The sequence below is a fragment of the Nanorana parkeri genome, unplaced genomic scaffold (genome assembly GCF_000935625.1).
Source record: "Nanorana parkeri isolate BGI_ZX_2015 unplaced genomic scaffold, ASM93562v1 scaffold1667, whole genome shotgun sequence".
Classification (NCBI taxonomy): Eukaryota; Metazoa; Chordata; class Amphibia; order Anura; family Dicroglossidae; genus Nanorana; species Nanorana parkeri.
Window position 1 is genome coordinate 1 of NW_017307935.1, and position 10062 is coordinate 10062.

Sequence of the window (10062 nt, forward strand, 5' to 3'; positions counted from 1 at the left end):
CTCTCTCTCCTTGTGCAGGGTGGCTGGTCTTGTCTCCGCCCTCTTCCTGTTATAAAGACTGGTCATTGTTGCTCTCTCTCCTAGTGCAGGGTGACTGGTCTTGTCTCCGCCCCCTCCTGTAATAAAGACCGGTCATTGTTGCTCTCTCTCCTTGTGCAGGGGGCCTGGTCTTCATCGCCCCCTCCTGTAGTTTTCTGCAGGAAGCCTGTAGTGGGTGGAGTACACTGGGCCCCTCCCACACTTCTGCTCTCTGCACAGGCAATGTACAGCTAAGTGATGATGTTACTGGTAATATCTGGGTTTGCAACGGCATTTGGTGATGCGCTCACAGTGCATTTATATCCTTTGCGGAATATATTTAAATAATTTATTTTTTGTGCCCAGAGTTCAGCTTTAATTTTGAGTGGTCGCTACAGGAGACATCTTTGATTAGTGTGTGAAAGAAGGTAAAACAATAAGAAGAAATAAACTCTCATAATAATTAAGATCAGCATGGAGCAATACCAGCACGTTGGGTCTGTACATTGTATCAATCCGCTTGCAGAGGCAGATTAAAAGAATAAAAGAAAGGAATCGTTTGTTACAGCGATCTCTATTTCAGACTTAAGAAGGGGAAATCTTTGGAGGAAAGCTTCAGTATGATCTCCATCTGCCTCGCATTGAAGCCGAGAATCCCTTCTTTCAAAACGTTCTGGCCTGCTTTCTGTCACATCTACACGCTGCTATTCAAACGGAACATTCTGACATATCCCCGGTACTCGTATCCCTCTTAGAGGGGAAATATCTGGATTTTCTGCAGTCACATTGGGCTGGATCTGGGATTAGGTTTTATGCTGGAAAATATGTAAAAAGAAAAGTAGAACAGCGCCCCCTGGAGGACAACAACCCCCATTATCTGACAGCTAGCAACCAGCAGATCTATAATGCTGGGAGTGATGGATGATATCAAAATTGTTGCCGCATTTATAAAGTGTATTTGCAGTCTGCATTCTCCTCCGGGTTTGCCCAAAAAAAAAACAAGTTTCATTGTCCAGATTTTAGTATTTTCTTATTTTACATTTGGTATCGGTGATTGTTTTTAAATGACGAATCTTTGATTTTATTTCTTTCTATTATGTACTGTCTTTAACATTATAAATGATACGCAATCCTATCAAAGGATACAAAATTACTTTATTTATATCTCAGAAAGACAATATGGAGGAACACACAAAAAGGACAAAAAGTGCACATGTAAAAAAACATTTTATAGAAACACTAACAGGGTTATTCACAAAGTGCAGAAGGCAGCCGAGTGAATAAACCAGCTGTTTGGCTATTCACTTCAGTCTTGTACGGGTGAATTCAGCTGTACAGCGGCTAAAATCAGCCGTACATCGGCTGTCTTTGGCTGTCTTCGGTCAGCCGAAGTGCAGAAGGAGTTTGAAGGGGCCGAATGGCAGTGAGTGAATAGCCGAATGCCGCCGAGTGGTACCGAGCAGAATAGAAAATAAGTGAAAAATGTGAGAGAAAAAAGGTTGTGAAATTATTTAAAAAATAATACAAAAATAGGAAAATTTTAAGAAAAACAATTGGGCGGAGCTATCAGTGCCAGCTAGCTCCGCCCAACTGTTTCCTATTGGCCAGCACCTGCCAGAGTGCTCTAGCAGGTCCCGGCTAATGAATAACAACTGGGGGGCACTAATCTGTCATTACAACTGGGCGGAGCAAGTTGTGAGATCACGGCTGGCTCCGCCCAGCTGTCATTTTCGGGGACAACGCCGGCCCTTCAGCAGGCCGTCCTCCCCGCTTCGGCTGTCACTTCAGCTCAGTTGAGCCGAAGCATATGTGTTGGGCTACACTTACAATTATCTGCAGATTTTCTATGGTCAGATGGAAAAAGTGCAACAGATTCCTCCATCTATGCCACACTGTGTGGATGGAGGAATCTCCCACTGGGCCAAGCTTCAGTATCTTGCTAGTCGGCCCCACTGGCTGTCAAAATACCTGAATACTCTGATTGGATGCAGGCATTGTTCAGGTGTTTTGAGAGCCAGCGGGGCCGACTAGCAAGATTACGGAAGCTTGGCCCAGGTGGAGATTACTCCATCCACACAGTTAAGTGTAAATGAATCTGTTGCACCTTTTCCATCTGACCATAGAAAATCTGCACATAATTGTAAGGTGTATGGCCAGCTTTAGGCTGCAAAAAAAATTCTTCAGAGAAATAGCAGGGACATTAACAGGGTTATTCACAAAAGGGTGAAGCGTTTGGAGAAGGCAGGAGAAGTGAACAAGCTAGGCCAAAATAGCTGATTTGGAAAAATTCTCCAATTCAGCTCACTTTCCAGTTCAGCGTTGTTGTCCTAGATTGTTCATTTCTCCGGCCTTCTCCAAACTCCTTTAGTGAATAACCCCGTAGGAGTGGCCAAATCAACAGTTTGGTACATTCTGTGAAAAAAAGAATTAACTGGTGAGCTCTTCAACACAAAAAGGCCTGGACCACCACGGTAGACAACAGTGGTAGATGATCATAGGATCCTTTCCATGGCAAAGAAAACCCCCTTCACAACATCCAGCCAAGTGAAGAACCATCTCCAGGAGGTAGGCATATCGATATTCAAGTCTACCATAAAGAGAAGACTTCACAAGAGCAAATACAGAGGGTTCACCACTAAAAGGTGCAAACCATTCATAAGCCTCAAGAATAGAAAGGCCAGATTAGACTTTGCCAAAAAAATATTTAACAAAGCCAGCCCAGTTCTGGAACTCCATTCTTTGGACATATGAAACTAAGATCAACCTGTACCAGAATGATGGGAAGAAGAAGTATGGAGAAGGCTTGGAACGGCTCATGATCCTAAGCATACTACATTATCTCTAAAACACAGTGGAGGCTGTGTGATGGCATGGGCATGGGCAGTTTAAAGACTGCTAACATCATCAAGTACAATGCAGATTCCTTAGAACTGCATTAGACTTGAGGACGCCGATGGATATGCCACTAGCCGGAGCTGATGGGACTTTTGACAAAGCCAGTACAGTCCCTGAACATCATTCTTTGGACAGACAAAATCAAGATCAACCTGTATGAGAATGATGGGAAGAAAAAGGTATGGAGAAGGCTTGGAATGGCTCATCATCCTTTCCATGGCAAACATCATTCTTTGGACAGATGAAACTAAGATCAACCTGTACGAGAATGATGGGAAGAAGAACGTTTGGAGAAGGCTTGGATGATGGCTTATGATCCGAAACATACAACATCATCTGTAAAACACAGTGGAGTTAGTGTGATGGCATGGGCAGTTTAAAGACCGCTGACATCATCAAGTACAATGCAGATTCCACAGAACTGCATTAGACTTGAGGACGCCGATGGACATTCCACCAGCCGGAGCTGATGGCATAGAAGAGGAGAGCCCCTAGGGAGCCAGGTAACTAAATGTGCTTCACTCCGGTCCCCTAGGCTTAAACAAGCACTCAACCCTTGCAGTGTGGGGGAAGCCCTACTGCAAGAGTACTTTTTTGGTGTTCCTGCAGATGGGCTTTAAAGCCCAATTTCAGCTAGGAAAAAATTTAATAAATGGATCCGCCAAAGCTTCTTATAAAAGTAAGACTTGCAGCTTTAGCTGCTTTACCTCATTTTCAGAATTTTCCCCTCACAGACTCACCAATTTTAGCAACGCAGAACCACTCGACTTACAGGCTCAATGACACCAAGCATATTTTAACCCACTCCTTGTAAGCTCATGGCTTAGAAACCCCACCCCCTGCCTTGGGCCCACAGGTGAATGCTGCACAGTGCGTCTTTGTAATATCCCCTTCGCACACCGTACCGATGTACCCCAAAATCCAACGGGTGCTGGAACAACTGGTGGATGGCGCCACAATATATACAATCTAGAAGATATGTTGTCCGCACACCATTCTTCTTCGGATGTCCTTTTCATTCGTATTTCTTTACCGTGACATGTGAATGCAGCGTTTCGGAGCCTCACAGGACCCCTTCGTCAGGCAAAGCGTCCTTTTTGCCTGCTGCAGAGAACGACGCCAATCTGCAGCATTTTGGGCCCATCCACTAAAGAAGAAGAAAATGGCAAATATCACCTGTGATGTCACTGGATCAGATGGAATAAAGCCAGAGCAGCCAGGGCCGGATTTTACTCTCTCTGCTGCCCCAAGGCCAGGTTCCTCAATGCTCCCCCCCTGTATGCAGGTTGCATACAAGTGATCTCCGCGAAGTTGTTGAGATCACTGGTACAAAACAACACTTTCCCGCTGTACATTTAGACCTGCTTGCCCAAAGGCTGCTTGCTTTCTACACAAAGCAGGGCTAAATGTAGAAAACAACTACCCACCCAGCGCCCAGAACTGCATGTCTGGTATGAATTCCACACCCCTGCTGCCCCTCTACTCCCTGCTGCCCCTCTACTCCCTGCTGCCCCAAGGCCGGGCCTCGGTTGGCCTTGTGGGAAATCTGGCCCTGCCGGGGGTTAAGATTTAAGATGGGCCTGGCAAACATGTAGAAGCCTAGAGTTCCATCTAGTGGCTGGATCTGGGTAAATATGAAGTGTTTCTATACAAAATGATAAAAAAAACTAAACATAAAAATTAAAGTTGATATATAAAAGTCGTTAGATATTTCCTATAAGGTTGACTCCGTCCTTCTTGCTGTGCGCTACACAAAACCCTTTTATCCTTCGGTGTCTCTTTCCGTCTCCCATCTCTCTATAACTGTGATTAAAACAATTACTCTTTCTTTATGGATATCATGCTTATGGTCCAAGGCATGAAATATCAAATTAGGACTTGGAAGAAGAGCACGAGCAAGAAATTGTGCAGAGCATTTGAAATAAAAGAACAGTTTATTGTTGGCTAATCCTCACTGTAAGCGCCGCGATAAAAGCTCCTAGGCTTGCATAATTTCACGTTGCAAAGGGCAGATAAATTAACACGGTTCAGGGTGCTGGGAACCGCGGTTCCTTCATCGCATTAGCAAAGTCACTAAGACCTTGAATGACCCGCTGTGTAAATGTCAGTCATGAGCCTTGCGATGGGCGCTTAATCCAACGTTTCACTCAGCTCGCGAGGAAGGGGAAGGAGGACATTTGCATTTGTTTGAAATAAGAAGTAAAGCGAAAGGTCTTACATTATGTATCCAGACAGGTGTAAGAACTGAGAGGTGCAATGACACAACCTCCAGTAATGACAGGAGAGGGAAAGGAAATGGCAATCGGCGGGTATAAATTGCATAGCTGGCTTAGAGAAAAACCATAATTGTTTTTCATCACTTTTACTTTACAGCGTATCTAAGCTCAAGAACAAAAATGTAACACATTGCAGCTTACCATCCCTTAAATGTGGTAGCTGCATTCGTTTTCTTTGTTCAGGCTCCTTTATTTTTACCAGGTGGATCACCAGCCACTGCTCAAGGAACCCCTAGCCAACACACTTCCTGTTCAAGGGTGACAATGCTCCTTCGCCATGCTATGAAAAAGAAGTGTTGTCACCCTTGGCTACTCCCCGGATTTCCTTTCTTAATCTCCATTAAGGTGGCCATACACTGTACAACCATCGCAAGACCTTAGTCTTGCGATGGTTGTACAGGGATTAAAAAAACGTACGATCTGCCTATCTTGGACAGGCAGATCGCACTCTCGATCATCGCAAGCCCGCCCCCCTGAGGGGCGGGCTTCCGATGACCGCAATGCTGAACGGGCAGTGTGCGCGTGCGCACACCGGCCCGTTCGTCATTTGTCTCCCGAGCACCGTTCTAACCAGCCGAGAATCGTACGGTTCCCAGCTGGTTTTCGAACATGCTGGTTCGACGGAAGACGTCTCCGTTCACACTGCTCGATTCTCGTACGATCGCGGGATTTCCCGCGATTCTCGTACGAGAATCGAGCAGTGTATGGGCACCTTTAGGATTAAGGAGATTTAAAGTTTACAGAAGATAACAGAGGAGACAGAAAACGTTGTTTGAGGTTTCAGTTCAGAGCACATGTAATGACGAGGAAATTGGGCTTGTGGCAACTTGCAGAAAATGTCCTTAGCCTAAATAAAGAAGGCAAATGCAATCACCACATCTAAGGGCTGGTAAGCTGCACTATATTACAAATTTGTTTTTGGGCCAGTCTTTACCAACTTGGGCTGCGTGGATCCTTGTGAGGGTGCTAGGGGTTCCTTGAGCAGTGGCAAATTGATCTTCCACCTACAATGAATAGCCGCCTCCCAGCTTCCTGATTGGCCGGGAAGCTGGCTCCATGCTGATTGGCTGGGAAGCCGGCTTTCCAGCCAATCAGCATCGAGCCGGCCGAACAGTCGATCATTACTCGCCGCCCGGCTTCCTGATTGCCCAGGAAGTCGTCTCCATGCTGCTTGGCTGGGAAGCCATTGTCCTAGCCAATCAGCTTTGAGCTGGTCAAACATGATTTCCCAAGAAGGCGGGACAGCGAGTCATTACCCGCTGCCCGGCTTCCTGATTGCCCTGCAAGCCGGCTCCATGCCAGTGGAAGGTACTCGGTATCGGTGAGTACAGACAGCAAAATATCGGTACTTGTACTACTCGATACCAAAAAAAAAACGGTATCGGTGCATCCCTATAGTATACCACTAATTTGTGCCAAGGAAGATAGTAGCAGCACAATTCAGTGATTCTTGCCTAAAACTGATTATTGTATATGATGATAAAATGCCGTTCACCGTACCACACATTCCATTGTCCCTAATTCCATGCTTCTATTGCCCATTTGTTTTTCTTACTCTCCTCTTTCTTAAACTGTATTCTGTGACAGATCATTTATCATCAGACCTCGAGCTCTACATGATGGCATTGAGATCTTCTAATGAAGGTCACGTTGTCCTCTGTCATGACAGATGACATCATTATAGTGAAATTCCACTGAAAACCGAAATCGCAGATGCTACCCAGTAGACATGCCACGGTCCTTACATTTGAGCGGAGCCGGAGACAGCCATGTGTGACGCTCTTTCAAGAAACCTGTTTTGATTAATTAATTGTCAGATCTGTCTTGGATAAATATTAGTTGAAGTGAGGACCGGTCACTCAGGTTATATTATGCACAGACATTGTACATCTTAATACAGTGGTCTTGTATCCTTTAAAAAGAAAAAAGCAGCACTCGTGTACATACGCTCGATGTACAATAAGCCACACAATAGGCATCAATAGGGACTACTTTTATCATTTTCTTTGTCTCTAAAATATTTTATTTATTTTATTTAAAGTGGATCTGTTGTATTGTAGATAAGGATACAGTTTAAAGCCCAAATCAATGTTTTATTTGTGAAGGATTTTCAGCATATAAATCCAAGATCTTTCCAAAAATCAGCTATACAAATGATACGGTTTTGCTTGCAGAATCTAAGCTTTACTTAACCAGTTGACATCCGCGGTGTTAAACCCCCTTCCCATCCAGGCCATTTTTCAGTATTCAGCGCTGCGGTACTTTAACTGACATTTATTCCGTCATGCAGCGCTGTACTGAAATGAATTTTATACCCTTTTTTGGGGACACATAGAACTTTTTTTTGGTGGTATTTAATCACCACTGGGGGTTTTATTTTTTAATATATTAAGGAAAAACTACAGATTTTTTTTTGTAAACTGTTTCCCCTATATTAAATTCTAAAACATTTATTATCACCAAATTTTTTGGTAAAATATAAAAGACGGGGTCACGTCGGGTAAAGAGACACCAAACATGTCAAGCCTTAAAGTTGCGCATCTGCGATAAGGGGCGGACGGCAAGAGGTTAAAGTGACACTAAACTGAGGAGTTAAATCTTAAAAATACATTCAAGTACCTGAACTATGAACAACAATGTATCTTGTTTGTGTATCACTCGGCTGATGATCCTCCAATCATCTCTGAATTGGTGATGACACTGTCCTTCCTTCTGGAGGGGGGCTGCTTTTGTTCCTCATGGTCCCTGTGTGTGTTGTAAAGTAGTCACCGCTCCAAGCTCACTCCCGGGATGAACTACAATCTCAATGTAAATTAGTAAACTAAACATGATACTGTAGTCCATCACAGGAGTGAGCTTGGAGCGGTGACTACTTTACAACACACACAGGGACCATGAGGAACAAAAGCAGCCCCCCTCCAGAAGGAAGGACAGTGTCATCACCAATTCAGAGATGATTGGAGGATCTACAGCCGAGTGATACACAAATAAGATAAATTTTTGTTATTAGTTAAAGTACAATTAATCCCTCCATTTTTTTGCTCGCTAGCAGTAGATATATGCAAAAAGTTTTTAAAAAAACAAAAGCGCTTTGAAAAGGGTTAATACTCACCTGTGTCTTCGCCGCGCGCCCCCTTCCAAAAATCTGAAATTTCTCAGGTGGCCGCAAAGCATCTTGGGGTGCACGCATGCGCAGTTCGGATTTTTGGCCGGGAGACAAGCAGAGACACAAGGTAAGTATATGGACGCGTGCACCCGCATGCAGACACCGTGGGACAGGAAGTGCCAGCAAGGACAGAGGAGTCATCGTTGGATCGGACACCCGCCGCACCTCTGGAGGGACAGAGGAGTCAGCGTTGGATCGGAGACCCGCAGCAGCGCTGGAGAGAAGGCTGAAAACTACAGGAAAGAAGAAGATCGGATTAAGAAACATCATTTAAGGTAAGTGCTTTCATTAATATTGGGGGGAGGGGGAAAAAAACGTATCCTTTAATGTCACTTTAAGGTACTTGAATGCCTATAATGCATAAAATACATACTCCATGTGGTTAGTATCCACATGCACCAAAGGCTTTCCATTTTTGAGATATTGCTGTTATTGTTCGTGATGACATCACTAGCACATGCCCAGTTCATCTGACACTCATGGCATCCTGACCATACTATAATGTGAAGAGCACCTATGCCGGGCTGAGGGTGGAAGAAGGGATAGGGAAACTAAGCACAGAGATGCTGAAAGGTCGGCGCCAGCTCCAAGAATGGCCTACACTACAAAACACAGCAACACAGCAAGGACTAAAATAGAGGTCTATGGAGCATTCATTAGTAATTTGTCCAACTAAGGAAAGGAGACTGCTAGAGATCACTGGTATTATCACCTCTTTGCATATCAATGCTCCCACATTTGTGCTCCCTACAACCCAATTAAATATGACTTGTTCCATGTTTGATATTTATAACAGCAAGATCCATTATAAAAGATCAGATAAATAAAACGTATAGATAGAAAACGGATGAACAGCACAGAGAAAGCAACATGTGAAAGAAATAAACCACATACAAAAAAGAGCGCACTGATCTGACAAATAAATTAAACCAATTACCAATTAGAAGCCAGTCTGAAGAAAACTCTTCCTTCACTGGATTGATTAAGCACCAAAATACGGATTACTGTCAGCAGGGGCCCTGAGGGCTGCACAATAAGTGCCAAAGGGCTGCCTATTGCCCCCGGGCCATAGGCTGGGCACCCACCATTAGACTGTAAGCCCATTTGTAAAACAAGAACTACTATGAATGAACCAGTGTTGTCTCTAGTGATGCAGAACATACGGACCCTACATAAATTCTACAAACATACAATCTGTGAAAATGTCTTTTTGCAATATTATCAACATTTGGAACACTGATTATGTAGCTGGAATAATTGTAGCTGTGCTTTTTTTGGGTTTTTTTTTTTTTTTTGTACAAAATAGAAGACAACAGGAACAATTATAGCAGCTCTGCCCACCCATACATAATAAATGTTGCTCTCATTTATTTTCTGCACACAGAACAGGAACAAAGAGGAGGCATTTATCTTACATTAAAAAGAAATTATCTTTAATTATGGAAGTAAGTAAATATCGAGCAAGGCTGTAAATCAAGTTCACAGCAGCCTAAATAGCTTTAGAACGCAGCATTGGAACAAATGTCTGCGTACGTTTATCGACTGGGCTGCGCGGCTCGTCGCAGCGCTCCGGCAGAATGGCATTATGTAAACTCTTCCCAGCGTCTAATCCCAGTCAGTTGTATCGGTCTTGTCTGTAGTGGAGACATTTTTTTTCAATAATCAATGTAAATGTAGAACATAAAAAAAATGTTTAAATATTAATGA